We start from the raw sequence: 26,935 nt of genomic DNA, 5'->3' as shown, positions 1-26,935 counted from the left end.
TGTGTGCATGCTACGTCGCTTCCGTTGTGTCTGACTCTGTTCTGTCCTATGGACTGTAGCCCCCCAGGCTCCTGTGTCCATGGCTACTTCAGGCAAGAACACTGGAGTGGGCTGCCATTCCCTCCTCCAGAGGAGCCCGGCCCAAGGATTGAAGCTGTTTCCTTACATTTCCTGCGTTGGCAGGCAGGTTCTTTACCTCAAGTGCCACAGGGGCACATGTGAATATATGGACATGTGTTATAGGTTAGGACAAACTTCTTATTGTGGGTCATGGTCAAATAATTACTGCTGGGAATTTTTACATTAGAGATTTATTTTTTCTTTTTCTTGGAATATTTTTATATACACACAAGTTTCTAAAAGATGTATCTTTGGAATTGAACAGATTAAACTATGGGGTTTGGGGTTCAAGGGAGCAGGGAGTCTTCGTGTTCATATAGATAGCAATTACCTTCTTGTTGATCAAAAGTACAAGTAGAAAAAGCTTGGCTTATCCGAATCTGTCTTTATTATGGTCCCATGTAGAAGGCAACTGATAATGACACCTCAAATGTCATATGGAAAACACCCAAAATTAGAAAACTGCTCTAGTGACTTTCAAATACCGACCAACTCATCCTACTTTGATAGAAGGACGGCTTTTGGTAACATTACATACCTACTTGCCTGAGACTTCACCAGACAGGGGATCACGAGCAGTTGATTATGATGACATGTGCTAATTTTCAACTTTTACTATGATTATTTAATAATAGAGTAAGTTTTCATGCATACCAAAATTTCCCCCCTAATTCAGCTTCATTCAAATCTATATTTAATTGCTTTGAGTCAACATTAAGTGAACTCATGAACTTGAATAAGATCTAGCAGGTGACCTGATTGTGTGTAAGTTTCCCATATGTGGGAGTTATGCATGTAAATATGTATATGCAGATCCTATTAGTATTAATACTTTATACTAAGTACATCCATCCATTGGTGCTTCCTCCTTATGGAACCAAAGAAAGTGAATGCTATAAATAAAGATAATCATTCTAGAAAAAAACAGTGGCTGCCTCAGAAGGGAGCTAGTTGAGAGGGGTTTGGGGATGGTGTTTGGACTCGGCAGGATGGAAAGTTTGCGTTTGATTAGTAATATCTGTGATGGCATGGGAAGGGGATAGCGGTGACGTCCATGCCTTGTGTTTATCTTGGAAATTTTTAACCTAGGAGCTCTTTATGGTATCTTGGAAACATGAGTTGCTTCCTCCATTTCACTGGGAGCAGAAAGGAACAGCAGGTGGAAATAGCCCAGAATTAAACCTTTTATTTATTTTCTCTGTTCCCTTTTTTTTTAATTAGTTATACTTGATTTGCAATATTGTATCAGTTTCAGGTGTGCGGCACAGTGACTCAGTATTTTTATACATTATACTTCATTTACATTATTCATTATACTTCATTGCTCTTGTTTCATTTCTCTTCCTATCCATCTGTTAATAGATTATGTGCGATAATGCCTGACGGATGTTTATGCCTGTTTGCCCCTTTCCATTCCCATTGCAACTGGTGTGGTTTTGACCCTGCTCTCTAGATCATGCCCTGCTTCTGGAGTTTACAGTGTTTGATAAGGTCAGGGGTCATGGGCTCCGTTGAAAACCATGTGAAAGCTCTGTCCTATTTCCAGGAAAACTGCAAGTCTACACAGACTCCCGTCAATGTGCTCAGGAAGGCTGTGAGCTCCCCGAGATCTGTGCTGAATTACAAACCCCTCATCTGTTTCTCTCCCTCCCATCTACCCCATAGGTTTTATCAGAGTAACATTTCTAACACACAATTTGGGTCATATTGCTCTCTGCTCAGAACCAATTCATTTCCCCATTGCCTTCAGAACAGAAAGAAGTCAAAGCTCCTTGGATTGGGCTCCAAGCTCTTTTTTTTTTTTTTTAGCAACATGTATTTGGCGTACAACATCCTGTCAGTGTATGGTGTGTAACATGGTAGATTGACACATTCATGTGTGGGATAATTAGCCCCTGTTACATGACATAATTGGAGAAGGAAATGACAACCCACTCCAGTGTTCTTACCTGGAAAATCTCATGGATGGAGGAGCCTGGCGGGCTACAGTCCATGGGGTCACAAACATCACATAATTATCCTTTCTTTTCAGTGGTCCCAGCTCTTTCCAGTTCTCACCTTTGCAGCTTTTTTGCCTTTCTTCCTTCCCTGCGTCTTCCTCCCAAATACACAACCTCTAAGTCTAACCAGAACACTTGCTCCCTCCCTCCACGGTTCGTGCACTTTGCTTCCATGGCTCTTGCTACCTAAACATCCTTTTCTGTCTATTCAGGCCCTTTCTAACCTTCAAGCCCAGTGTCTGCTCTGACTCTCAGATATTCCTGCAGATGGAGCTCTCTGTGCCAGTGAATGCCTTGTGTAGTGTCCTGTCCATCACAGGGGGGCCCAGGTGTGACTGAGAGGCTGCCCCCGGGGGCAGGACCTGAACTGGAGGATAAGAAGGACAACAAGCCTAAGGGATTGATTTTTTGCTAGACTTTATGCATTCACTCCCTTTTTATGATTATACGATAACCGATAAGAGAGGAACTGTGAAGGCTTACTAACAAATGCAAATGAAAGGTATAAAGCATATGAGAAGTCAATTGTTGGAATTTGAATTTATAAGTCAAACAAACAAACAAACAAAAGCAGGGCTGCCCTTGTTCCTGGACACCTGGGGCTGGCTGAGTGGTTCTGAGCATCTTGGGTGCGCTCCTATGTGTGGGGCTTGGCTGCTCTAGGCTGGTCTAGAATGGTCTTGGTTGAGGCATGAGTCAACTCCATCCTGCGTTTCTCAGGCATGACAGGCTAGCCCTGGTGTGTTCTCATGGCAGTTACAGAGGAGCAAAGAAAGCACATAAACGTAGCAAGAACTTTTCCAAACTTCTCCATGAGCATACTTGCTAACATGCCATTGGCTGAAGCAAGTCACATGACCAAAACCAAACTTAAAGGAGGCAGGACCCAACCTCTTTGGGAAGAGGAGCTCCAAAGGGCGGGTAGGGCTGAGGATGCGCCATGAATGCAATGGAGTTGGTCAATATCAGCCTCTATGGGATCAGACAAGAGACCTGAGAACAAAGATAGAGAGGTAGATGATATTCATTTTTTGCTGTAAGAGTAACCCTTTTTAAATGAAAACTTTGCAATAAAATACACATTATGTATCCTCTAGTTCATTCTTTAGAGTTCATTTCTACATAGTTATAGGCTAAAAAAAAATAGACCAAGTAAAGAGTCATTTATAAATAACATATTAATAAACCAAGTTAAAGGAGCTTTATTTATCCTTTAACCTTCAATTTGCATTAATTGGGAGCAGTCATGGGAAGTGGTGCCAACCTTACCTCGGGTCAGACAGCTTAACAAAATGAACTGTTTCATGCCCAGAAATAAATGTCTTCCAAACATAAATATGAATCAGTTATAAAAAAGAATCTTTTGGAAGTACAAAATAACCACACTGCTAATATATTTGTGTCCCAGTTGAAAGCGTGTCAAGAACACACATTCTGGGCTAAAGTTGTCCCAAGGAGTGATTCTCATTTTTGCTTTGAATCTTGTATAAACAAGCCGGGATGCCTTCTTTGAGCCATGAGCGAATCCACAGCTCCCTGTTTTCTGAAGAGAAGAATTAAAGATGGGACTGTTTAAGTTGGAAAGGTCTGGGGCTTGACCTTGCTACTTTAAATTTCCTTCATCACTAGGAAATTGCTTTGAATTTGTCTGCTTGGAGAACTCTAATTTGGTTTGTTCTTGGTTTGAACCACACCATGAAAGAGATGCTGTCCATTTGTATTATAGCAAAACTTGGAAGCCGCCACAGTGACACTGTTTTCCAGTTTTCCTTTCTGCTGTTTTCATCTTTAAACCTGAGCTTGTTCTCGGTAATTCAGAATGAGACCTCTGACATCTTACTGCCTGAGTGAGTGTCCCAGCTAGTCTCTGCTTCACAGTTTGCCTTTGGACAAAATTTTACACCTTTCTCTGCCTCTCTTTTCCTCATGTGAGCAATGGGGTTATTAATAATGCCTACCTCATACAAGCATTGTGAGAATTAAATTAAATGAAATTCTGTGAGAAAATTAGTGAACCCAGCCCACAAAACATGCTTAGGAAGTGTTATATATTAAACTGCTTATTGTTATTATTAATTATGGAGAATGTTTAGCTTGTTTTCACTGACTTGGGTTCACGAATATTCTTTAAAATCCAAATCAGATTTATACCCTCAAAAAATAAGTTGAGATTCAATATTATTTTCATACAAAGGCAAAGTTTGTTTCTAGGTATTAGTGTTGAAGATAGTGGTTGTCTGTCTACTCACATTTAAAACCACAACAGTTACAGACACAAACTTCTTCCTGCCTTGTCAACTCCTTAATATTGATTGAAAAGGGAAGAAGATTTATAATAAGCAGATGAATTTTTAGCAAACGTTTTGCCTTTTACCACACCTAATGTTCACTCTGCATGGAGCCGGAGTATAGAAGAAAGAGCAGCATCTTGAGAAGCTGAGTGGAGTTGCCGAGAAAACTTGCACACACACACCTGCACACGCACACACACACACACACACACACATAAGTAGCACACAGTTTAATGCCATGACAGCGGCTTCGATGGTGCTTGGTGGAAAGGCAGTGAGCTAAGACTGGGCTAAGAGCGCTCTCAACATGTCAGGTCACACACATAACACTGAGTCCAAATGTAGAACAACAGATACATGTACTTAGATTCATATCATACACGTGAGTTACAAACACGCAAACTCTGTTCCTTGTCCTGGGGACTCATATTGTAAGTGTTTAAAGGAAAAAAAAAAAGCCTACTGGAAAGATGCAAACAAATTGGTGATCTGACCTTGGAGTAGGTCGTCAAGGAGATTATACCTATGCTCCATTTTGTTTGACTTTTTTTAAAAGAGCCGATAATAACAGGTCCGTGGTCCATTCTGGGTAGAGGGGACCCAGATGTTTGTCTCGCCCTCGCCAATCTCTGCTTCCCCGTGATTTCTAAGCTCCTCACAACAACAGTCATGGGCCCACAGTCACTGGAAGAGCAGCCCCTCGCTTGCTGTGCAGACAGGCACCTGGAGGCGTCATCTCTTGTGAGAGCAAATGCCCTGGTTTCTCTTTCATCTGTTTAGAAGACCCGGGGGGAGTGTCCCAGCATCATCGCACTTGCCACCATCCAGCATCTCCATGGGGTCCTCTCGGCCCCGCCCCCTGCCGGCTCACAGGGGCGCAGCCGCAGCTGGGGCGTGTTAGGACCTACCCTGGGGACCGTCTTCTGACACCCATCTGCACAGTGTTTAGCACAGAAGTTCTAAATTGTTTAAGTTCATGTTTGCCTTTTAGACCTCTTCCAAGGCCGGGAATCCTGTGCACAGAAAAGTAGGTCCTTGGGACTCAGAAACCCTGTCCCATCCCAAAATGTGCTATTAGAATCCTGTGTTAAAGTCCCTTTCTCTGAAACTGGCTCCTCTTTGGAATGGAATTTTATCTAAGTCTATTTGCATGTATTCAAAATTAGAGACAGCTCTGAAACCAGACCTTATTCAAACATAGAAAGAAGAACAGTGGCGGATTAAGCAAATGTTGGGGAACTTTAAAACAAAAAACACTTTTATTTATCTTCTTGTGTTTCTCTTTTTCCAGATCTGCAGTCTCCCTCCCACTGGCCGTCCTGCGTGGGTGCCAAGTTCCACACGGGGTCTCATGGATCGGCAGGTCAGATGTTGCACTTGTTTGCAGATTCGTGATTTTATGATTGTCACTTTGTGGCATTCTGGGAATGATCTTGTTGCTTATGCATTGCTGGTGTTGTTATTTAAGATAATTTTGAACTCTGTAGGTATTGACGAGAAATACAAAGCATTCAGCCGGTTAAAAATAAACATAATGGAGAAAAGGATGCTTCGAATTCACTTGGGGAAAAAAAGTAATAACTGGGCGCAGAGAGAAAGGAGCCCGCTTGTCATTTGTTATGTGGGAAAACGGTGGATGCAGAACCAGAGTTCCCTCCAACCTCTCTTCCTTGAGTGCTAAAGAAGGCAGAAGGATCACATCTCTACCCTGGGTTGGAGCGAGTCAGGTAGACGAGAGCAACTGTGCAGTGAAGACCTGCTTTCTACACGGACAAGTCTCCCAGCCTCCCTCCAGTCCCCCATTGTTGATATTTGGAATGCTAGGATGGCATTTGGAACCCGGTTTGTTGACGTTATTATAACAACGGTTTCAGTTTGTCTCCGCAGTTAAGATCGTGTCAGCACTTCCCTCTCTGTGTTTATTATTTTTAGCAGTTTAAAAGCTAACCAGGAAAGATGGCTTTCTGGCGGCGAGGTGACATTCCGGCTGGGCCGGGGTCTGTGGCGTCTGTGCAGCCCTGGCTGGCGGTGGAGCCGGGCCTCCTGAATGCTGTCTTTGTGCCTGCCATCGCCAGCGCCTCTGGCCTATTGTCCAGCCGCCTCGGTTGGGGTGGCGCTATCTGATTGTCGCCAGTGCTAATATTACAGAGCTCGGGGCCCTGGCCTCCCCGGGGGCCCCTTGTCTGGCTGCCGCTGTCTCCCAGCCTTCCCTCTAGGGGGCCAGTCCCAGCTCTCATGTCAGAAACACGATTTGTAATTTATAGAATGTTCCAGGGAGAGGGATCGGTAAGAATCGGCTAGACCTGCACTTCTCCAACTTTAAATTTTGGTTTTTTTTTTTACAAAGAACACTTGAATGCAGTCTTCCAGTGAAAGGCAATTTGTAAGACACGGAAAAGTACAGCTGTTCTGCTGGGAGGAGAGAAGCCCACGCTTCTGCCTGCATGCCACCCACCCCCAATCAAGGTGGCTTCTCAGGCCCCCAGGAAACCTGCGGCTCCTCAGAAGACTTGCCCACTGTTTTCACAGGGCAGGCCCCTCAATTTGCAGAAGGAAGCCAAGAGGTGTTTTATAGATGCTTAAAACATGAGACATTAGTCACTTAAAAACTACACTGTATTCATCCATTTTTACCTTGTTCTGAAAAAGGCACAATGATTCTGTGGTGATAGCAATCAAAATAGTGGTTACTCCGGGGAGAGACCAGCTTGGCTGGGCAGGGGCACGGGGAATTTTCTGGGGTGATAGACATGTCTGTCTTCATAGACGTGTGTGCTACATGGCATTTGTCAAAACCCATCTCCTTTTTGCTATACGTAAATTCTACCTCTGTTAAAAAATGAAAGCAACAAAGGAAAATGAAGCAAAAAAAAACCTAGCTGAGAGCAAAAAAATTACTGAGAACTTCCTGAAATACTGAAAATACTGATGGTCTTTCTTAAAGCCACGTGCACTCTTTGTTGAGTGGGGTTTATAGTCATTATGCAAAGTTGGAGAAGACAAGAGGCCACGCTGCTTTTCCAGCACTTTCTTTGTTCAATAATTACTAAAACTAGAAAAAAAAACCTCAGAGAATTTCAGACAACAGAACCCCTGAATACCTTCTGGCTCGTAATGCAGCTAAAGGAGAATGTAGGGGATTTCTAGGGATTGAGGTCCCAAGTACAATACTTAATTCATGCATTTCTTGGACATGGACTGTGGATAATGCTCAGGGAATTGTCCATAATTTTTTAACCTTTACTCTTTCATCTGAATTCTCTTTGGGGACCTGTGAAATGCAAGAGTCCTTCTTCTGTATCTTTTCAGAGTGGAACTTCTGGTGAGAGGTTGGAATTATGGCCTTTAGTGACCTGAATAAAGCATCCTTTAAAATGGGCTTTTCTCCCCCAGAAATACCTGGAGCCAAGTCTATTTGAGTTTTTCTGTTTGTGTGTTTTAGAAAGTCTGGCAGTAACGTGGAAGGTTATCATTTGGGTTGAAACACTTGCTGGTGTCCTGGGCCCAGGAAGATATGACCCAGTGGCCAAGCCTGCCCGTTAGAGCTTGATGAGAAAGCTGGACTGAGAAGAGCCAGCAGGGGGTTTTAAACAGTGTTGGGTGATGGTAAGAGAGGGTCACGGGAGGCAGAGGCAGCAAGGATTTAAAGGCACAGTGTAGTTCCTGGTCTCCCGGTACACCCAAATCCACAGATGCCCAATGCCCTCAAGTCGACACGATGATGTAGTACGGTCGACCCTCCTTATCCCTGGGCTCCGTGTCCGTGGGTTCAGCCAGTCTCAGAGTGGTCCAGAGGGAGCACTGTGTCCAGTGTTCTTGCCTCCAAGGCCGTGTGTCTTTCTTCAGGAAAAAAACAAACTGCTCCTTCAGTGGTTTCCCAGCAAAGGCCACAATCTGGTTCATTCACAAGATGTATCCACAGGACCAAAAATTTAGTTCACTCTTGAAGCTATGGCAAAGCTGAATCATTCGTCAAAGAACATTTAAAATAACATTTTAAAAACCTACACATACTGCACCCTGCCTGCACGGACATGCAAATGTTCTCATCAAATCAAATTTAATTCAGCAAGATTTGTATCCAGCCAATTTAGGTTAATGTGTGTAAGAGCAGAAATGAAATTGCAGGATGGAAGAGTCTGAGCAGAATTTGCTTCTTTGCAATTCAGTGCCATTTAAAAGGAACTGTTTCTTCAAGTCTTTCATTACGAGTCAATTTATCCAAATGGCAAATACCAAGAATTGTGTGACTTCTCCATTCCAGAGACTTGGGACAAGTGATTCCCCCAGGGCCAACGTTCTTGAAATCTTTGTGTGTGTGTATGTATGTATGCATTTATCTACAGGGCAAGGGGTGTTTGGAAAATGCAACGTATGTTTACTCAGATTTCAGTTATGTATAAAATATCAATAACTGAAGTCCGGTTGGTTGATATTTTTTCCCTCTGACTTTTGAAACTTAACAACCTGAACCTTTTCGACCCCTAAATTGCTGACAAGGGCTGTGAACAAGTAGGAACACATCCTGGTTTGAATTTTGTCTCCTTCTCCCTCCCTCAGTTATTTTCTCTATTGATGCTTTGGGGCCAATAACAACCAAGAAACTGGGTGAAAGAAAAACAGCAAAGCCTTTAATGTGCTTATTCTTCTTCTCAGTTTCCAGACAAGGTAACTGAGCGGGAGGAATGAGGAGCAGGGCCTGAGGATGTCGTAGCGGTCGGGCTGGGTGAGAATGCAAACCTTTCTATCTGTAAGCTCTTGTCCCAAGGAGATCTGGTACTCTGTGACAAAATAGATGGGCGGAATGGATTGGAAAATGAGAGGGATGTTCAAGAGGGAAAGGACATATGTATACCCATGGCCGGTTGGTGTTGATGTGTGGCAGAAACCAACACCATCTTGTAAAGCAATTATCCTCCAATTAAAAAATGCATATAATTTTAAAAGAAGAATAAAAAACTGATCATCATATCACACTGGCCAGAGCAGAGAAATAGCTAGAATTGGAGAGAGAACAAACTACTATGTTGGGCCTGCCTTTCGCTGAAAATCTTAAATAACAGTAAAAAAACCCACAAAATTTATTTTTCTCTCCAGGGCAGTTGGGGGTGGTTCTGTTATCATCAGGGACTCATGTACCTTCTATCTTTCTGCATTTCTGTTCTCAAGCATATGACTTTATCTTCAGGGTTACTTCCTGGGTGATCGTGGCTGCTAGACCTCTAGCCCTCACACATAAATTCAAGGCAGCAGGGAAGATGGGAAGAGGGGGGCAAAAGGCACCCATTACCAGCTGATTTCACTCTCTAGGAGACTTTCTCTGAATTTCCCCTCATGGTTTCTGCCTGCAGTCTCATCTACTAACTCCTGGTTGCAAAAGAATCTGAAAAATGTAGCTGGAAAATGTATTTTGCATCCGCAAGTGAGATCTGGTCATAAAGGAATGGAATGGACGCACCTAGAAGATTGGTCACAACAGGCAGCTGTTGAAGGCTTTTCCATTTTGGAGAGGCACGGTCAGGGTGGCGCTTTGGAGGAGCTGATTTTGCAGCCAACTGGAAGCAGTGGAGGCCTCCAGTCTGTAGTGATGAGCTTTGTGTTACTAAGGTGGCATTAGGGTCAGGAGAAACCGGTGTGATGGACTTTGTGAAGAATGCATTGACCAAGGAGTATTAATTTATTAGCCATGCAATTCAAAACTGCATTTCAACAAACACACATCCACACACATGTTTGTGAGGTGTGTGGATGTGTGTAAAAATACATTATATACATATTCATATGCATGTACACATATGAATATGTGTGTGTGCACGTTGCTGCTGCTGCTGAGTCGCTCAGTCATGTCTGACTGTGACCCCATGGACTGTAGCCTCCCAGGCTCCTCTGTCCATGGGATTCTCCAGGAAGAATGCTGGAGTGGGTCCCATGCCCTCCTCCAGGGGGGTCTTCCTGACCCAGGGATCAAACTCGGATCTCCAGCACTGCAGGCAGATTCTTTACCCTTGAACCACGAGGGAAGCCCATGTACATGCATATATATGAGTAAATATACATGTGTGCATATATATTATATACACACACACATACATATATATATATGAATGGAAACCCAGAAAAGACATTTAGCTAAATTTCCAGGAAACAGGATCTGGATAAACAAAAACAAATCTCACGTTGTTTTTACATACAGAACATTGGCTGGGAATGTAGTGATGCAGTCTATGGGCAATAGGTAAATAATGCACAGATGAATAATGTACGCATACGCACAACACAAACTACATAAAACTTTTTGAGGGCCCCTCCCACCAACTGCAATGATTTTCAAACTTTGGCATCCCTAAACAAAGAAAAAGGAAAAATAAAAAGGAGCTAAACTGTAGATTTTTAAAGGAGCTAAGCAGTGAAGGTGTTGTAAATATCACTAAGAAGGGGTCATAAGAAATCAAGCTGGGGGAAACAGGAAAATCGAGGTTGAAAAGGAAACCAGTTTTTCTTTCTTTGTCTCTGTCTCTCTCCTCTCACTCACTCTTCTTTCTTTAACTTTAGGAGGAGAAGGATCATGCATTTGGTAACTGTACAGACTTTTCATTGTGCTGTGCTAAGTCACTTTAGTCATGTCTGACTGTTTGCGACCCTCTGGACTGTAGCCCGCCAGGCTCCTCCGTCCATGGGATTCTCCAGGCAAGAATACAGGAGTGGGCTGCCATGCCCTCCTATAGGGGGTCTTCCCGACCCAGGGACTGAACCCTCATCTCTTACCTCTCTTACGTCTCATGCATTGGCAGGTGGGTTCTTTACCACTAGCAGCCCCGGGGACGCCCCAAGACTTTTCATGACGAGCTCTTCGCAGTGAGAAGGAAGTTCAGCTCCATGCCATCACCACATCCATTGTTAAGCCAGGGGGCAGCAGGTCATGTCTTGCCATTTTGCAGATATCGAAATCAAAGCCCGTCTGTGGTGCTGGTAGGATGTAGCCAGGTGTTTTGGAACTCTTTGCATCCATGGGACATGCTACACCCACATATACACACTCACCTTGTGTGGGTAACACACCAGGCTGGGCACAGTGACCGAGTTCGTCAGTACCACTTTCTTGGTCCTGCCTGTTTGACAGCTTTGACGGCAAGGCAACATGCGTTTTCATTTTCACTTTTAAAATCAGCTGAACAAGCAGAATGTGATTCTCTGATTCACACCCCTCTCCCCTGACCCACCCTGATGCACCGCCCAGTGGCATCATGCAAAGCTAGCCCAAGGCCTGCTTTTTCCCACCACCCAGTGGAAAGGAGTGGTCTGATGGGGCCCTGGCTGCCTGCTGCTCCGTGTCTCTTCGCAGGAAGCCTGTCGAGGCAAGCGCTGTAATTTCTGCTGTAATGTCCTGGACAGAGTCTCTCATTAAGATGTAAATGCCTGTGCACTTACGTAGTAAAAGTACAAAAACATGCATGGGAAAAAGACGCCAACTGTAAAATAGTGGCTAGCTTGGTGAAGCGGGGGGGAGGGGAGGGGGGGAGGGGGGGAGGGGAGGGGGCGGGGGGAGAGAGAGGGAGGGAGATAGGTTGCTGTGTTTCCTTGTTTTATTTCTAAAACTTTCTTTATAAACTTTATTTATAAAGAGAGAGATGGAGCTAATAGAGCAAAGCTGAATGGTGGGCCCTTGTGTGTCTGTAATATTGTTTCATATCCCTTTTAAAAACGCTGTTTCCTTTATGCCAGAGCATAGCTGATTAACAATGTTGTGTTAATTTCAGGTGTACAGCAAAGTGATTCAGTCATGCATGTCTATTCTTTTCCAAATTCTTTTCCCATTTAGATTATTATAGACTAGTAAACAGATTTCCTACGCTATACAGTAAGTTACCTATTTTATATATTGTAGTAGGGACATGTTAACTCATCTTCCTGATTTATCCCTCCCTTCCCCACCTTTCCCCTTTGGTAACTGTGAGTCTGTTCTCTGAGTCTGTTTCTGTTTTGCATCGTATTTTTTTTTATTTCTTTCTTTTTTTTTTTTTTTTTTTTAACTTTACAATATTGTATTGGTTTTGCTGCATTGTATTTTAGATTCCACATAAATGCAATATCATGACATCTGCCTTTCTCTGTCTGACTTACTTCACTTCGTATGATAATCTCCAGGTCCATCCATGTGGCTGCAAATGGCACTCTTTCATTGTTTTAATGGCCGAATAATATTCCATTGTGTGTATATATATCAATATATATGTATATATACATGAAATATTTCATTGTGTATATGTGTAAATATGTGCAATATTTCATAATTTTAAAAAATTTCTTCAAATTAAGCAAATGCCCGTCCTGTTGGACAAAGTGAGTGGAGGTCTTGACATTCTTTTCTCCGTCCATTTGCAGTCTACTTGCAATCACATATACTGTGTCTCTGTGTCTCTACTGTGAGGCTTCCTTCCAGCCCTGCTGTTCCCCCTCCCCTCTAATAATGTCTCCTCACCTTTCCACACTCACTGAAAGCATCACATCCTCTAGCAAGCTTCGCCTGACTCCTTTGCCCTGGTGCCTAGCTGGGTTTGGAGGTTCTGCTCGTGTCTCAAAGAAAATCTTGCCTCTTTGTATAATGACATCCATCACACTGCTCTGTTAACCAAAGGCTTGTTTCTCTGAGGGCCAGGACCATCACCTCTGGCTTAACTGCAGTATGTCACTGGGCACCATTTACACAGTATCCAACCTGCAGAACTGTACATGTCAGTCCTGCCTCCTTCCCGTCAGAGAGAGAGAGATTCTCTTTATACCTCTATGCAGAATACGTGACCTAATTCACAGGCTGGAATAGACACATATTCACAGAGCAAGCACTTGTTTAATGAATGAAAAAGCGAGCAGCCAGCCAAACTTGAGTTTCTTCAATGAAGACTTCTCCAGACAAGTGGTTCTCAGAGTGTGGCCCTTAGACAGACAGCATCCACGTCACCTGGAAACTTGTTAAAATACAGATTCTCAGGCCCCACCCCAGACTGACCAACTCAAAACCTTGGGCGGTGGAAACCCTGGAAACTTTAACAAGCCATCCAGATGACTGATGCATGCTTAACTTTGAGATACACTAACTCAGGCTGATCAACACTAAAAGCAAAGATTTTATCTTGTGCCAATTGAGTCTGAAAAGGGAAAGAGACATTGTCTAGTGAGCAGTATAGGTTGTGGGATGGTGGCGGGGGCAAGCAGAGACAATGGCATAGATGAAGGCAGAGAGGTGTGGTGTGTAATTCACAGGGAGATTATGATGGACGGAGTGAAGAGTTTAGACTGGCAGGACATGACAGCTGATGATCAGGGGTCAGCTCACACAAGTCTGCCTCTACGGCTTGGATTCTAGCCTGACAGCAGTAGGGGGCCACTTGAAAATGTAAATGAAGTAGTGATTTGACCCAGTTTAATGTTTTAGAAAGAGCCCTGTGGTAATGAGGGGCAGATGAGGTGGAACTGAGATTGGCTATCGAGGGCCAGGTAAGCAGCTGTTACTCGGCTTAGGTGTAAAATGATGAGGGCTGAACGAAGACCATTCTGGTGGAAATGGAGAGGAAGGGATGGATTCAGGAGATATTACAAAAGTAGCGTTGATGAGACACGGGAATGACAGAATTCAGGAAGCAAGAGAGAAGCCGTGAGGATGGGTCTGTGTCTTAGGCACAGATACACATTGGTACCATTCACGGAAACAGAAGAAGGCGAGCTTTGGGGATTGGTGCTGTGGCTGCAGGAAATCAGTGTGGACATTTGGACTTGGAGGTGTTTATGGAACATTCATATGGAGGCTTCAAATGCCCGCAGATGTATGCTGGGCCAGAAACCAGTCTGGAGGTTACCTAGGTATTAATCATTTACATGTCATAGTAAATATACCTTCCCACAGATGTTGTCTTAACATTTTACAAAATGTTGTGTTGTTTTATGCTTCCATGAAAAGAGTCCAGTTCATCACATCTTTACTGACATTATTTAATCTTCACAAATTGGATTTCCCTAGAGTGAGGTTACTTTAATGTACACTTTTTCAATTCCTTGTAAGACTGGATATATTTCACTTTTATTGAGTTTCATGCCAAGATTTCTGTTCATGCCATTTGCCCATTTTCTGTAAGATACTGATGTTTTTAACCAGTTTCCAAAAATGCTTCTCCCTCTTAAGAATATCTCTCAGCTCATCTCATGTGTCACACATGTTTCTCCCGTTTTTCCTTTGCCTTTGCTTTACTAGCAGATGGCTGTTCCCTCTTCCTGGAACGCCTCATCCACCCCCAGGACACTCACTGGGCTCATTCCCGTACCTCTTGAAAGTCTGTATTTGCATCTTCCCCTTCACTGATGTCTGGCCACCCTATTTAATCCTTCAGCCTCCCAGCAAGCACAACCCTTGGCACTTCAAATTCTCTCTTATCTCTACTTTCCTTTTTCCCATAGCACTCTTCATCTTTTCCCACGCTAAGTGTTAAGAATGTGTTTCGTTAAACATCAGTCTCTATCCACTAGAATATAGACTCCTTGACAGCAAGGCTGTACAGACCTTTATCTGTTAGATAAATGGATGGATGGATGGATAGATATGTAGGTAGGTAGATAGACAGATAATTACCGAAACCTAAATAATGCCTGGAATATAGTAGATGCTTAGTAAATATCTATTGAATGAGTATGGGTTGCTCTTATATTTTTATCTGTTGTCCTAGGGTTTCAAAATTTAATTCATATAAGTTTATCCCTAATTCATATAAGTTTATCCTTATATGAACTTATCTTTATATGAACATATCTTTATATGAATATCCTTTCCTTTGTAGTCTCTTTCATTGTTTTCATGTTTATTTTTCCCAAGCAAGGATCCACTAAATACTCAGCTTGAAATGTTTATTTTATTAAATTTTATTTAATATTTTCTCCAATTTTTAAGTTTCCTTAAAAGGATTACTTTCTGAATCCATCCTGCCTTCTCTGGAGCACATAGTGTGAGATGAAGCTCTACCTCGTTATGTTTCCCCAAACTGTCAATTTTATCTTATTTTTTAAACTACAGCATCACTCTGTCATTAGTTTATACATCTATCTTTTAAAAATTCTATTTTAAATTCATACAATAGCATCTGATTAAAACCTAGAATAGTTTGATGGGAATTAGACCATTCCATTATCTACTGATGGATGTTTTAAACCTTTATCTTTAAGATTTACCAACAGTTTTTATAATAAGTTTTTGGTTGAACTAGGTGCAAAATTCAAATTTCTTAATCCATAAATATATTCATTAGAATCAGGAAAATGAGAGGGTTCTTCAACCTTTATTTGAAAGAACAAAAATGCATCCAAAATGTACAAATTACCTGTTTGTGTTAAACACAGTTTTTGCGATTTTTGATTTCTGTGTTGTGTCAACTTATTTCATGAATACCCTGAAGACCACTTAAGACCATGTTGATTAGACAGCTTTTTCTTGAGATGTTTGGAGATCATACCAAGACACAATAATTTCTGGTTTGGAACTGTGCTTTCTGCTAATAATAGGTGGAACAGCTACTTTTCACTGCCCTTTGGGAAAATATGTTGTAAAATATTTATTAAGCTTTTCTCTATGCAAAACATCATGCTATGCCAATGGAAGGTACAAAAAGTACTGCCAATATGCTTCCTCAAAGAAACTTAAAATTAATTGGGAAGTCAACATACATATGCCAGAAAAGGTAAACGGTAATTTTAGTTATTCAGTATTTATGCTTTTGGTGAAATGATTCATAATTCATGAAAGAAGAGGAAGAAATGATCATAGTTGCAGTTACATATGTAACCTTTACTGAAGGGACTAGAATTTGAATTGGGCCCAGAAGAATAAGCAGAATCTGACTTCCATCAAAGAGGAGAAAGGGAGAGCAGGCTTCATAGTTCTAAGCTCTATTTCCAGCATTTAACGGTTGGCTTTGTTTTGTTTTTTCCACGTCTCCATTGTTGTTGTGCTTTCATTTCTAGACCGTTGTATTATTCTTTAATATGTGTCTGAACAGTTTTTCACTGCTGTTTCAAACATTTTCTATACTCACCTAACATTGAAGTTGAATTAATGGGGAAAATTTAGTAAAGACAGTTATATTTAGTTATTGTTTCGCCAATCAGTCATGTCTGACTCTTTTGCAAGCCCATGGAGTCTGCTAGACTCCTCTGTCCGTGGGATTTTCCAGGCAAGAATACTGGAGTGAGTTGCTGTTTCGTTCTCCAGGGGATCTTCCAGACCTAGGGATTGAGCCCGTGTCTCCTGCATTGCAGGCAGATTCTTCACCACTGAGCCACCAGGGAAGCCAGGCATATTTAGACTGGTACCAAAAGATAGCACCAAGCATGTTCCCTGCTCTGTTAAAACCATTGGCAATTAATAATGGAGGATGAGCCAGTCACCTTGATTTTCAGTGTTGTTTTTCCTTTGAGAGGAAGCACTTGGTGAGGTAGGTATCATGCCAAGTTCAAGTTAGTTAGTGATAACCTGTCACAAGAAGCAGTGGTGAGCTGTTTATCTCACATAATCTAGAGAACTTCATTTAGTAAGGAGCATAACATTTTTCTCTCAGGAAATCTTTTATGATAGTGATTAATAAATTAATAAATAACAGTCCATCCTAAAGGAAATCAGTCCTGAATATTCATTGGAAGGACTGATGTTGAAGCTGAAATTCCAATACTTTGGCCACCTGATGCGAAGAACTGACTCATTTGAAAAGACCCTGATGCCGGGCAAGATTGAAGGCGGGAGGAGAAGAGGACGACAGAGGATGAGATGGTTGGATGGCATCACTGACTCAATGGACATGAGTTTGAGCATGCTCTGGGAGTTGGTGATGGACAGGGAGGCCTGACGTGCTGCAGTCCATGGGGTCACAAAGAGTCGGACACGATTGAGTGACTGAACTGTAAACTGAATAAATAACAGAATTGGTCTGATAGACTAAGTATGTGACTTATTTCTCTTCTGCTGCTTCGTATTATGGCCTGAAAGAGACTCAAAGGCAGACAGCCAAAAACTGGAAACAGGAGTTTACTCCACAGTCTGAAAACACAGACCATGACTAAATCAGAAGTTGCTGCAATTATTCATTTTATTCATCTCATCTAGATGTCCTCCTTTAATACAAAAAACTATTATACGTATCTTGCATTTTTCATTTAATCAGAAATACTTTAAGGCATATTTTGCAGCAAGGTAGAGGTAGCATTGGAATACGCTTATTCTAAGAGTGCTAACCTACTTGATTTTCTGGTAATTTCCGAGAGTCAGAGACAGAAAGTCTGACCTATTGCACTTAGCAACCAGTGAGACCTTCCGTTTTCTCATTTAAGCTTGGCCTCAGTTTGTTTGAATCTTGGATCTCTGGGCTGCCAGTAATGGCCATCTTAGTAAATGATATGGTTCATATTTTCATTTCATATGTTGTTAATGAAAAGCAATTGTTTTCTGCATTAAAAGTCAAAGCTAGTAGGAGTTGAAGGTAAAAAGCTAACCCATATACAGTTGTCTGCATATGGAGTATGCATATCATGTGCGTGTCAAGTCCCTTCAGTCGTGTCTAACTCTTTGCAGCCCCAGGGACTGTAGCCCGCCAGGCTCCTCTGTCCATGGGATTCTCCAGGCAAGAATACTGGAGTGGGTTGCCATGCCCTCCTTCAGGCGGTCTTCCCGACCCAGTGATCGAATCCGCGTGTCTTACATCCCCTCCATTGGCAGGCAGATTCTTTACCATTAGCGCCACCTGAGAAACCCATGCATATCATATTTCACGATTTAAAAAGAGGTAGAGCAGAAGAAATAACCGTAAGAAGATGGGAAAATGATATCTAGTAACAACTAGCAACAGAATTCCTCTAAGGAAAGGAACTATATTTACTTGGGAAATTTGACCAGTGTGCTTGGAGGTGGAAAAATAAATCTGCAAGGAATCTGGCTGAGAGTGAAACTGTTTTGCTGGAGGTGAGGGGAGGTTTGCGCCATTACTCCAGAGAAGAGAGGGAAATAGAGGTGGAGTCAGAGGTGGACTTGGGGGTGAAGCTCGAGGTGGAGGGAGACAGAGGGACAGAGGGAGAGAGAGGAGATGAGTGAATGAGTGAGCAATGGTGGGCAGAGCAGCAGAGAGCTGACAGAGGCTCTAAGGCAGTGATTCCAAGGACAGGGGAGCCTGGCGAGCTACAGTCCATGGGGTCAGAGAGTGGGACGTGACTGAGCGATAGCACATACACACACACACACACACACTCACAAGGTCGTGGAGTGACTCCTTCACCCTGACACACACACACACACACACACACACACACCAGGCTGTGGAGTGACTCCTTCACCCTGACACACACACACACACACACACACACACACACACAAACACACCAGGTCGTGGAGTGACTCCTTCACCCTGACACACACACACACACACACACACACACAAGGTCGTGAAGTGACTCCTTCACCCTGACACACACACACACACACATACACACTCACAAGGTCGTGAAGTGACTCCTTCACCCTGAGACCCTCAGCAAAGAAGCGGAAATGTTTAGTGCTTCTCGATCTGTTCTAGAAAGAACCCACTTTTGACTCAGGTCCTGGGATGAAGCTGAGGCTGCTCAGGTGCCCACAGATGCCTGAGGGGCAGATGGTAGCAATCTTTCAGAATGGGGCTTCAGGCCAAGGGGGAAGGTGGCAGGGCGGGGGGCTGGTCTTTCATCAACCGATGCTGCCTGTGGCAGGGGTGCGTCTCAAGGGTTAAGGATCATGCGATCAAATGCTGGTTCTGCATCACGGCACCCGGGGAGGGCCTGAGCTGCTGGATTCCTGGGAAAACTCCTGGGATAAGCCCGTGATGCCAGTCATCACACCACACTCAGAGTAGCGAAGTGGCTCCGGGACCAGATTCCCCAGTTCAAATCCCAGTTTTGCCTCGGATTTACCGTGTGACTGTGAAGAAATGATTTCACTTTTGCCTGTTTTCTCAACCGTACCATGGAGACGATACCCCAGAGGGTTGCTGTGAAGATTAAAGGAGTAATACATGTAAAATCCCTGACGGCTCAAGAGCTGTATTAGTGTTCACTTCGGCCAAAGTCCCCTCCCATCCAGGCTGCCGCATAACTTTGAGCAGAGTCCCCTGTGCTGAACAGTGGGTCCTCGCTGGTTACCCATGTTAAATGTCGCAGTGTGTACATGTCCATCCCAGACTCCCTCATGTACTCACTTGGAAATGAAACCAATCGTACAAAGAGTTAAGAATTTAAGACTCAGTCTGTGACCACAGTGTGAGCGTGGACTTGAATGTGAAGCAAAGGTGAGTTCAAGTCCCACCTCAGTGACCCAGATCATTCACTCCCTTCTACCCTTGCAGTAAAATAGCTTAAATTCCAAAACTTGCTGAGAAGTTAGTTAGGCAGACGTGCATACTAATTTTTCCCCCTAAAAGTTTACACTATGTAAGAATGTGTACTGTGGGGACACAGAGGCCAGCATTCCCGTCCAGGGAACACCTCTGTTGTCCACTGTGTTTTATAGGTACCTCTGTTTAAAAGCGTATTATGTTGTAAATACCGAGTTAGATGCCCATCCCCCAGCCCCACCCCCACTCATTTGAGGCTAAAATTCATTCCTCTTCTCCCCCCTCCCAGCACCTGGCACATGTGGTGTGTGTGAACATTCAGTTAATATAGTGTAAACTCATCTGCCTGCAGTCAAGAGACAGAAAAGTCATACATTGAAAGAAATCACATATTCATTTCATTTTGACTTTCGCTGAGTCTTCTTCGTCTCTTTTAGAGTTTCCCTACACCGAGGAATTTATTATCAGCATCAGTTACATAGCTGTACACGTACTTACTTGGTTTGAGAAGCAATGGGTATGATGGAAGGATCCTTGATCCTGCTATGAATATAAATTATTTTTTCATACTTATCAGATATGGAATGAGAGAATTGTGTTCCACTTTAAGCAAACCTTACATGGGAGCATGTTGTATTTACAGAACAGATAAATTGAAGAGCAAATATTTATTTAGCAAAATTCTTCTTTGCATAAGGATTCAAGATAACTGTTTTATGTAACTAGTCACTGAGTAAACTTAGATGTGTTTTGCATCCAACGTTATTAGCCATCCAGCTGAGGCGTCAAGGGGGCTCATTTGTAGAGATATTCTAGGAAGGCAGGAGCTAAAGGTGCATTTGACAGAACAGCTAGATAGTAACTTGATCCACTGCAAGATTCTAACGTGGCTTGGTGATAGGCTCTCACATTTAATTTCTAAATCCCCCTTCTTTGATGAATTTCTGCAGCTGGTACTATGACTGCTGGAGTATCCTAGCAGAGGTTCTCAAGAGAACCAACTCCTACTTCTGTCAGCTCTTGGTTGCTGGTCACCAAAATTACAGAATCCTAGAAACGGGTGATTTCCTGGAGACGGAAGATTTCTTAGAGATGGACTCCTCTGCGTCTCAAAGTGTGGTTGTGGTCAGTCCCGTGGGACCAGGCGGGATCTTGCTGGAAGTGCAGAATCGCGGGGCTCACCCTAGACCCAGTGAATCAGAATCTGCACTTTATAAACTCCGCAGGGGACTCTGATACACAGTAACATCGGAGAAGGCTGAGTCCATCCTCAGTGGACCCCTTCACCCTGCGTGGGCTAGCTGCCCTGAATGAGCCTTGCATCATCCTGAGAACGTTCCGAAACGAAACCGAGTCCTCAGCAGCGCTCGTCTTGGCTTAGGGACGCTGTCGTCATTCCAAAGGGCAGAAAAGCTGTTCCCAGGAAACGGAGAGCAGGATCCAAAGAATACGCTTAGGAACTTTGGTTGCCGGGACCTGAGTTTGTTAGAACAAGTCAGCTTGTTAAGGAAAACCTGATGATGGTCACTTCATCTGCGGGCCACCTCACCCTCATCAAAATGAATGGCATCGTTTTACGGAAATCTTGGATACCGGCAACACTGAGCAAGAGTTGGGCGAGGAGTAAGAAGAGGCGTGATGGGACTTCCCTGGAGATCCAGTGGTCAGGACTCCATGCTTTCACTGCAGGGGGTACAAGTTCAACCCCTGGTCGGGGGACTAGGATCCTGCGTGCTGTGAGACCAAAAAAAAAAAAAAGTCTTGAACTGAATAAAGATGAAAATACAACATATCAACTTTAAAAAATTATATGGAAACTTATATTACCATATGTAAAATAGATAGCCAATGGGGATTTGCTGTATGGCTCAGGAAACTCAAACAGGGGCTCTGTATCAACCTAGAGGGGTGGGATGGGGAGCGAGACAGGAGGGAGGTTCATGAGGGAGGGGATATATGTACACCTGTGGCTGATTCATGTTGAGGTTTGACAGAAAACAGCACAGTTCTGTGAAGCAATTATCCTTCAATAAAAAATAAATTAATTTAAAAAAAGATTACCAAAAAAAATTATATGGGAAAGTAACAAATTTAAAAAAAAAAAAAAAGAGGAAATGGAGTGAATGGGAGAAACACGGGGCATAAGTGCAAATGCTCATGAGAAAAATGCGTTTATGGCTAAATTCACCCAAGTTCCACGTCTGCACCTGGGAGATTTAAAGTAGCCGTTAAATAGCACACAGACGCACTTGCATTGGCAAAAGTGGCAGAGTATTAGAGAGAGGAGAGGGAGCTAAAGGCTGTGGTCATTTCTGTGATAGGTTCTGTGCAGACTGTGAAACTGTGCTGCATATTGTTCAGCCCCAGAAGAATCAAGCTCTGTGACAGGAAGTGTCTTTCAGTAGAATGTTCTAGATGAATCACAGCCTTGGTGACAAGGATGGAAATCAAGCTCCTGTAACAGGAAGTGTCTTTCAGTAGAATGTTCTAGATGAGTCACAGCCTTGGTGACAACGATGGAAGAGAAAAAAATTAGCAATAATATTTCTTTGCTCCTGGGCAACATAGTCATCGTTTTCAGCTCCAAAGGAAAAGCTGAGGAGAGATTCTGGTGTCCCCAAGATGTGCAGACCCAAAGAAGAAAGCTGCCTTCCTGGAGTTCCAGGCAAAAAAAGGAGCTTCAAGAATTTCTCTAACAGACTTTGTACATTTACTTACTCCTAGGAAGGGTCACAGGACAAAGGTGCAAGCTGGACCTGGCCCAGAGCAAACACAATAAAGTCTTTGTTATTTGGTGTGTGTCGATTAGATTAACAAAAAATGATACTTAACCCAGTTACCTACTTTTCCCATGAACTTTTTCAAATCCTTCGTTTGAACCTATGGAGGCTATGGTTTTGATTTAAAAAGATAAAAGGGTTTAAGCTTCTAACACTGGTTTGTTTTCCTGGCTCAGTGATTAAGGGGACAAAGTGAAATATATACGTATGATGTTGTTTCTATCTAAATCAGTATTTTACAAAAGCTCATTTTTTCCCCTCCAAATCCACTCTAGCTTTTTTACTTTATAAATGCACTTGAAAACATATTCATCATTGTGATTTCTCGGGAACTTCTGAGATCCGTTTCACTTGTCCTGCCCTTATGCTGTAACCCAGCACTGCCCACTGAAAATAGAATGTGAGCCAGGAATGCAAGCCCATATGTAATTTACAGTTTTCTAGTAACTGCATTCAAAAAGAAAAACAAGTGAAATTTATTTTACTATTATATTTCACAGAGCTCAGTATCTAAAATAGCATTCCAACAAGTAACCGATATAAAAATCATTGAGCTATTTTGCATTCTCTCTTCCATGCTAAATCTTTGAAATGCTGTGTGCACCATGCACTTAACAGAGCATCTTACTCCGAACAGCCACACATGGCTAGTGGCTTAGGCAAACCTGAAGAAAGCTGTGAACTTCCTTCCAGAAAAAATGCTCACCAGCACATGTTCCCCATAACTGTCAGGGATTCATGAACTCCTGGAAGCTACCTTGGGCTTCCTGTCATAAAGGAACCCCAAACTGCCCAAGTTCCATCACTAATCTCACAGTTTTTCTTATTGTTGTCCTTTGGGGGTTCTATAAACTATTTAAAAAGAAAAATTTAAATCATTTCTGTGGATAAAAAATGTGTCATTTACCAAAAGATAACTGTAAAAAAACATTTAACTATATTTTTATTACTTTTTAATTTGAAGTATAGTTGATTTACAGTGTTTCAGGTATACAGCAAAGTGATTCAATTTCACAAGTATATATTTATATATGTTTGTCTATGTATATCTTCCTGATAGCTGAGTTGGTAAAGAATCTGCCTGCAGCACAGGAGACCCGGTTCAATTCCCAGGTCGGGAAGATCTGCTGGAGAATGGATAGGCTACCCACTCCAGTATTCTTGGGCTTCCCTTGTGGCTCAGCTGGTAAAGAATCCGCCTGCAATGCGGGAGACCTGGGCTCGATCCCTGGAGAAGGGAAAGGTTACTCACTAGTCCATGGGGTCACAAAGAGTTGGACACAACTGAGCAACTTTCACTGTATATGTATATATATATACTTTTTAAAATTCTTTTCCATTATAGGTTATTATAAAATACTGAATATACTTCCCTGTGCTATACACTAAGTCCTTGTTGGTTATCTTTTTTATGTATAGGAGTGTGTATCTGTTAATCCCAAACCACTAATTTATCCCTCCTTCCTTTCCCCTTTGGTAACCATTCGTTTGTTTTCTATGTCTATGAGTCTCTTTCCATTTTGTAAATAAGTTCATATGTATCATTTAAAACTATTTAACTATTAATTTGTTTTGGTTGTTCATCCATAGACCTACCTCCTAAATTCATCTTTCCTAACACTTACCCTACCTGGGGCTATAGGAACCAGATGAAGAACTTGCTCTAAGGCTTGTCGGATCAGGTGCAAGAGTAAAACAGGGTCTCTGGAGACACAGTACTAAGTCATTATAGTAACTAACTGGTTGAGCTGTTAAGTTTGTAACAGAGGGGTAAGGATCAGAGGCAAACAGCTGGGCAGAGTCATTCACTTGGGCGTGGTTCATGGACAAGAGAGTCGTGGGGCTTTTTCCTTCTACTCATGAATTTTCTTCTGTAATTCTGTTTGCCAGGATAGAGTTTGAGCTCTGAACTTGGGAGAAATGGGACTGCAGGTGGGGGTGAGCCAGGTGAAGACTCAGATGCTCTCAGCTTCAAGGCCTGGGCTTTTGCTCTCCCATCTCCACTGGCTTCCTCCTGTCCCAGTGCCTCTGGTGGGGTCCTGTGGACAGAGGGGAGAGGCAGCCAGTGACTGGCCCTTGCACTTCCTGCAGCATTGACCTCAAGCCCAGGCTGCAAATTCAAACGCCAGCGAAAGCAGAGCAGGTAACTTAAATGAGACACTTCTTAAGGAATTGGAAGTTTGAGCTTTTGAGTTGACATGTCCTGTTCTTTCATATGTTGACTTTATTATTATTATTTAACACTAGATACACTTAATCAGGACACTGATTCAGGATGGACTATGCCAATAAGGTGCCAGTTAAGGCTTCAGTCCAAACATCAGTGGTGGTCCTCCAACAGGACTGGCTCCCTGCCTTTAGTTGATATCACTGTGGGGGGAGGGGGGCGCTGGGATGTCTCTAGCCTTGGGGACCTCGTAACAAAGGACAGTTCTGCCCCCAAAGATCTGTCCTGCTGCTGATGCTGTAATGCCCCAGCTATTGTTGTTGTTCAGTCGCTCAGTCATGTCTGACTCTTTGCAACCCCGTGGACTACAGCACAACAGTCTTCCTTGTCCTTCACCATCTCCCAGAGCTTGCTCAAACTCATGTCCATTAAGTCGATGACGCCATCCAACCATCTCATCCTCTGTCGTCCCCTTCTCCTCCCACCTTCAATCTTTCCCAACATCAGGGTCTTTTCCAATGAGTCGGCTCTTTGCATCAGGTGGCCAAAGTATTGGCAGTTCAGCTTCAGCCCCAGCTGAGAAACACTAAAAGAGTAATGGGAATTCTCTGTGTTCCCAATAAGGTGTCCAAGTTCAACTTGGGTTTGGGGCCAAGACCCTGTTTGGTAATGAGGAGGAAATGCATTTTCCGGGAGCATCTATTTCCTTTTGGTTGCACAGGTGTGACAGACAAAGTAGGTTTCAAAGATTGGAGGTTTCTGACCACCTTTGGCTTATCTCACATTTCTGCAAAATTTTGCGAAAACACTTTAGAGAAAAACTCTGCTCTCTCTTCTCTGGCTCTAGTGTGCTTCCACCCTTCAGAGCTCTGAGTTTTTCGTTCAAAAAGACTTTCAAATGGGGGTACCCCGAGGAAAGGACTTGATTCTAGGTTTATAGATAAGTAAAGGTCTGAGTTGCAAGATTCTGTTATAGGACAGTTCAGCTGAACTATTTTATCCACTCATCCTTCGGAAGGAGTTATGCTACAGATACAGCCTTCTGGGATGGGTACATCCTTGCTCGTCCTTGTCTGAACAAACTGAGTTTCCCCTGATTCTCTGCTCCACACCCACTCCAGTTCAGCTGAGGTGTTTCCTGTGTTTTGTTCAGTGATAGCTTCCTTCCCTGAACCTGCAAGGATCTATATGATCCAGTGTCTGAGATTCATATAAATGATGGAGGGGTTTTGTCCCTTAGACTTATCAGTTCAGTTCAGTTCAGTCACTCAGTTGTGTCCAACTCTTTGCGACCCCATGGACTGCAGCACACCAGGCTTCCCTGACCATCACCAACTCCCAGAGCTTACTCATACTCATGTCCATCAAGTCGGTGATGCCATCCAACCATCTCATCCTCTGTCATCCCCTTCTCCTCCTGCCTTCAGTCTTTCCCAACATCAGGGTCTTTTCCAATGAGTTGACTCTTCGCATCAGGTGGCCAAAGTATTGGAGTTTCAGTTTGAGCATCAGTCCTTGCAATGAATGTTCAGGACTGATTTCTTTTAGGATGGACTAGTTGGATCTCCTTGCAGTCCAAGGGACTCTCAAGAGTCTTCTCCAACACCACAGTTCAAAGGCATCAATTCTTCAGTGCTCAGCTTTTTTTATAGTCCAACTTTCACATCCATACATGAGTACTGGAAAAACCATAGCTTTGACTAGACGGACCTTTGTTGGCAAAGTAATGTCTCTGCTTTTGAATATGCTGTCTAGGTTGGTCATAGCTTTTCTTCCAAGGAGCAATTGTCTTTTAATTTCATGGTTGTAGTCACCATCTGCAGTGATTTTGGAGCCCAAAAAAATAGTCTGTCACTGTTTCCATTGTTTCCTCATCTATTTCCCATGAAGTGATGGAATCAGATGCCATGATCTTAGTTTTCTGAATGTTGAGTTTTAAGCCAACTTTTCACTCTCCCCTTTCACTTTCATCAAGAGGCTCTTTAGTTCTTCTTTGCTTTCTGCCATGAGGGTGGTGCCATCTGCGTATTTGAGGTTATTGATATTTCTCCCAGCAATCTTGATTCCAGCTTGTGCTTCATCCAGCCTGGCCTTTCCCATGATGTACTCTGCCTAGAAGTTAAATAAGCAAGGGTCTATATGAGCAAGGGTGACAATATACAGCCTTGACATACTCCTTTCCCCATTTGGA

General features: G+C 42.9%; 1 protein-coding gene across 13 annotated transcripts in view; it reads left to right on the top strand.

The window, feature by feature from the left end:
• Positions 1 to 26,935, top strand: part of THRB (thyroid hormone receptor beta) — a 444,462-nt gene that overhangs the window by 183,621 nt on the left and 233,906 nt on the right. For all 13 annotated transcript variants that reach the window (XM_055566908.1, XM_055566903.1, XM_055566907.1 and 10 more), the window contains one exon: positions 5,703 to 5,774. The gene's annotated coding sequence lies outside the window, so the exon portion shown is untranslated. The remainder of the gene's footprint in view (positions 1 to 5,702; positions 5,775 to 26,935) is intronic.

This window comes from Bubalus kerabau, chromosome 2 (genome assembly GCF_029407905.1).
Source record: "Bubalus kerabau isolate K-KA32 ecotype Philippines breed swamp buffalo chromosome 2, PCC_UOA_SB_1v2, whole genome shotgun sequence".
Taxonomy (NCBI): domain Eukaryota; kingdom Metazoa; phylum Chordata; class Mammalia; order Artiodactyla; family Bovidae; genus Bubalus; species Bubalus kerabau.
This window is presented reverse-complemented; position numbering and strand designations above follow the sequence as displayed.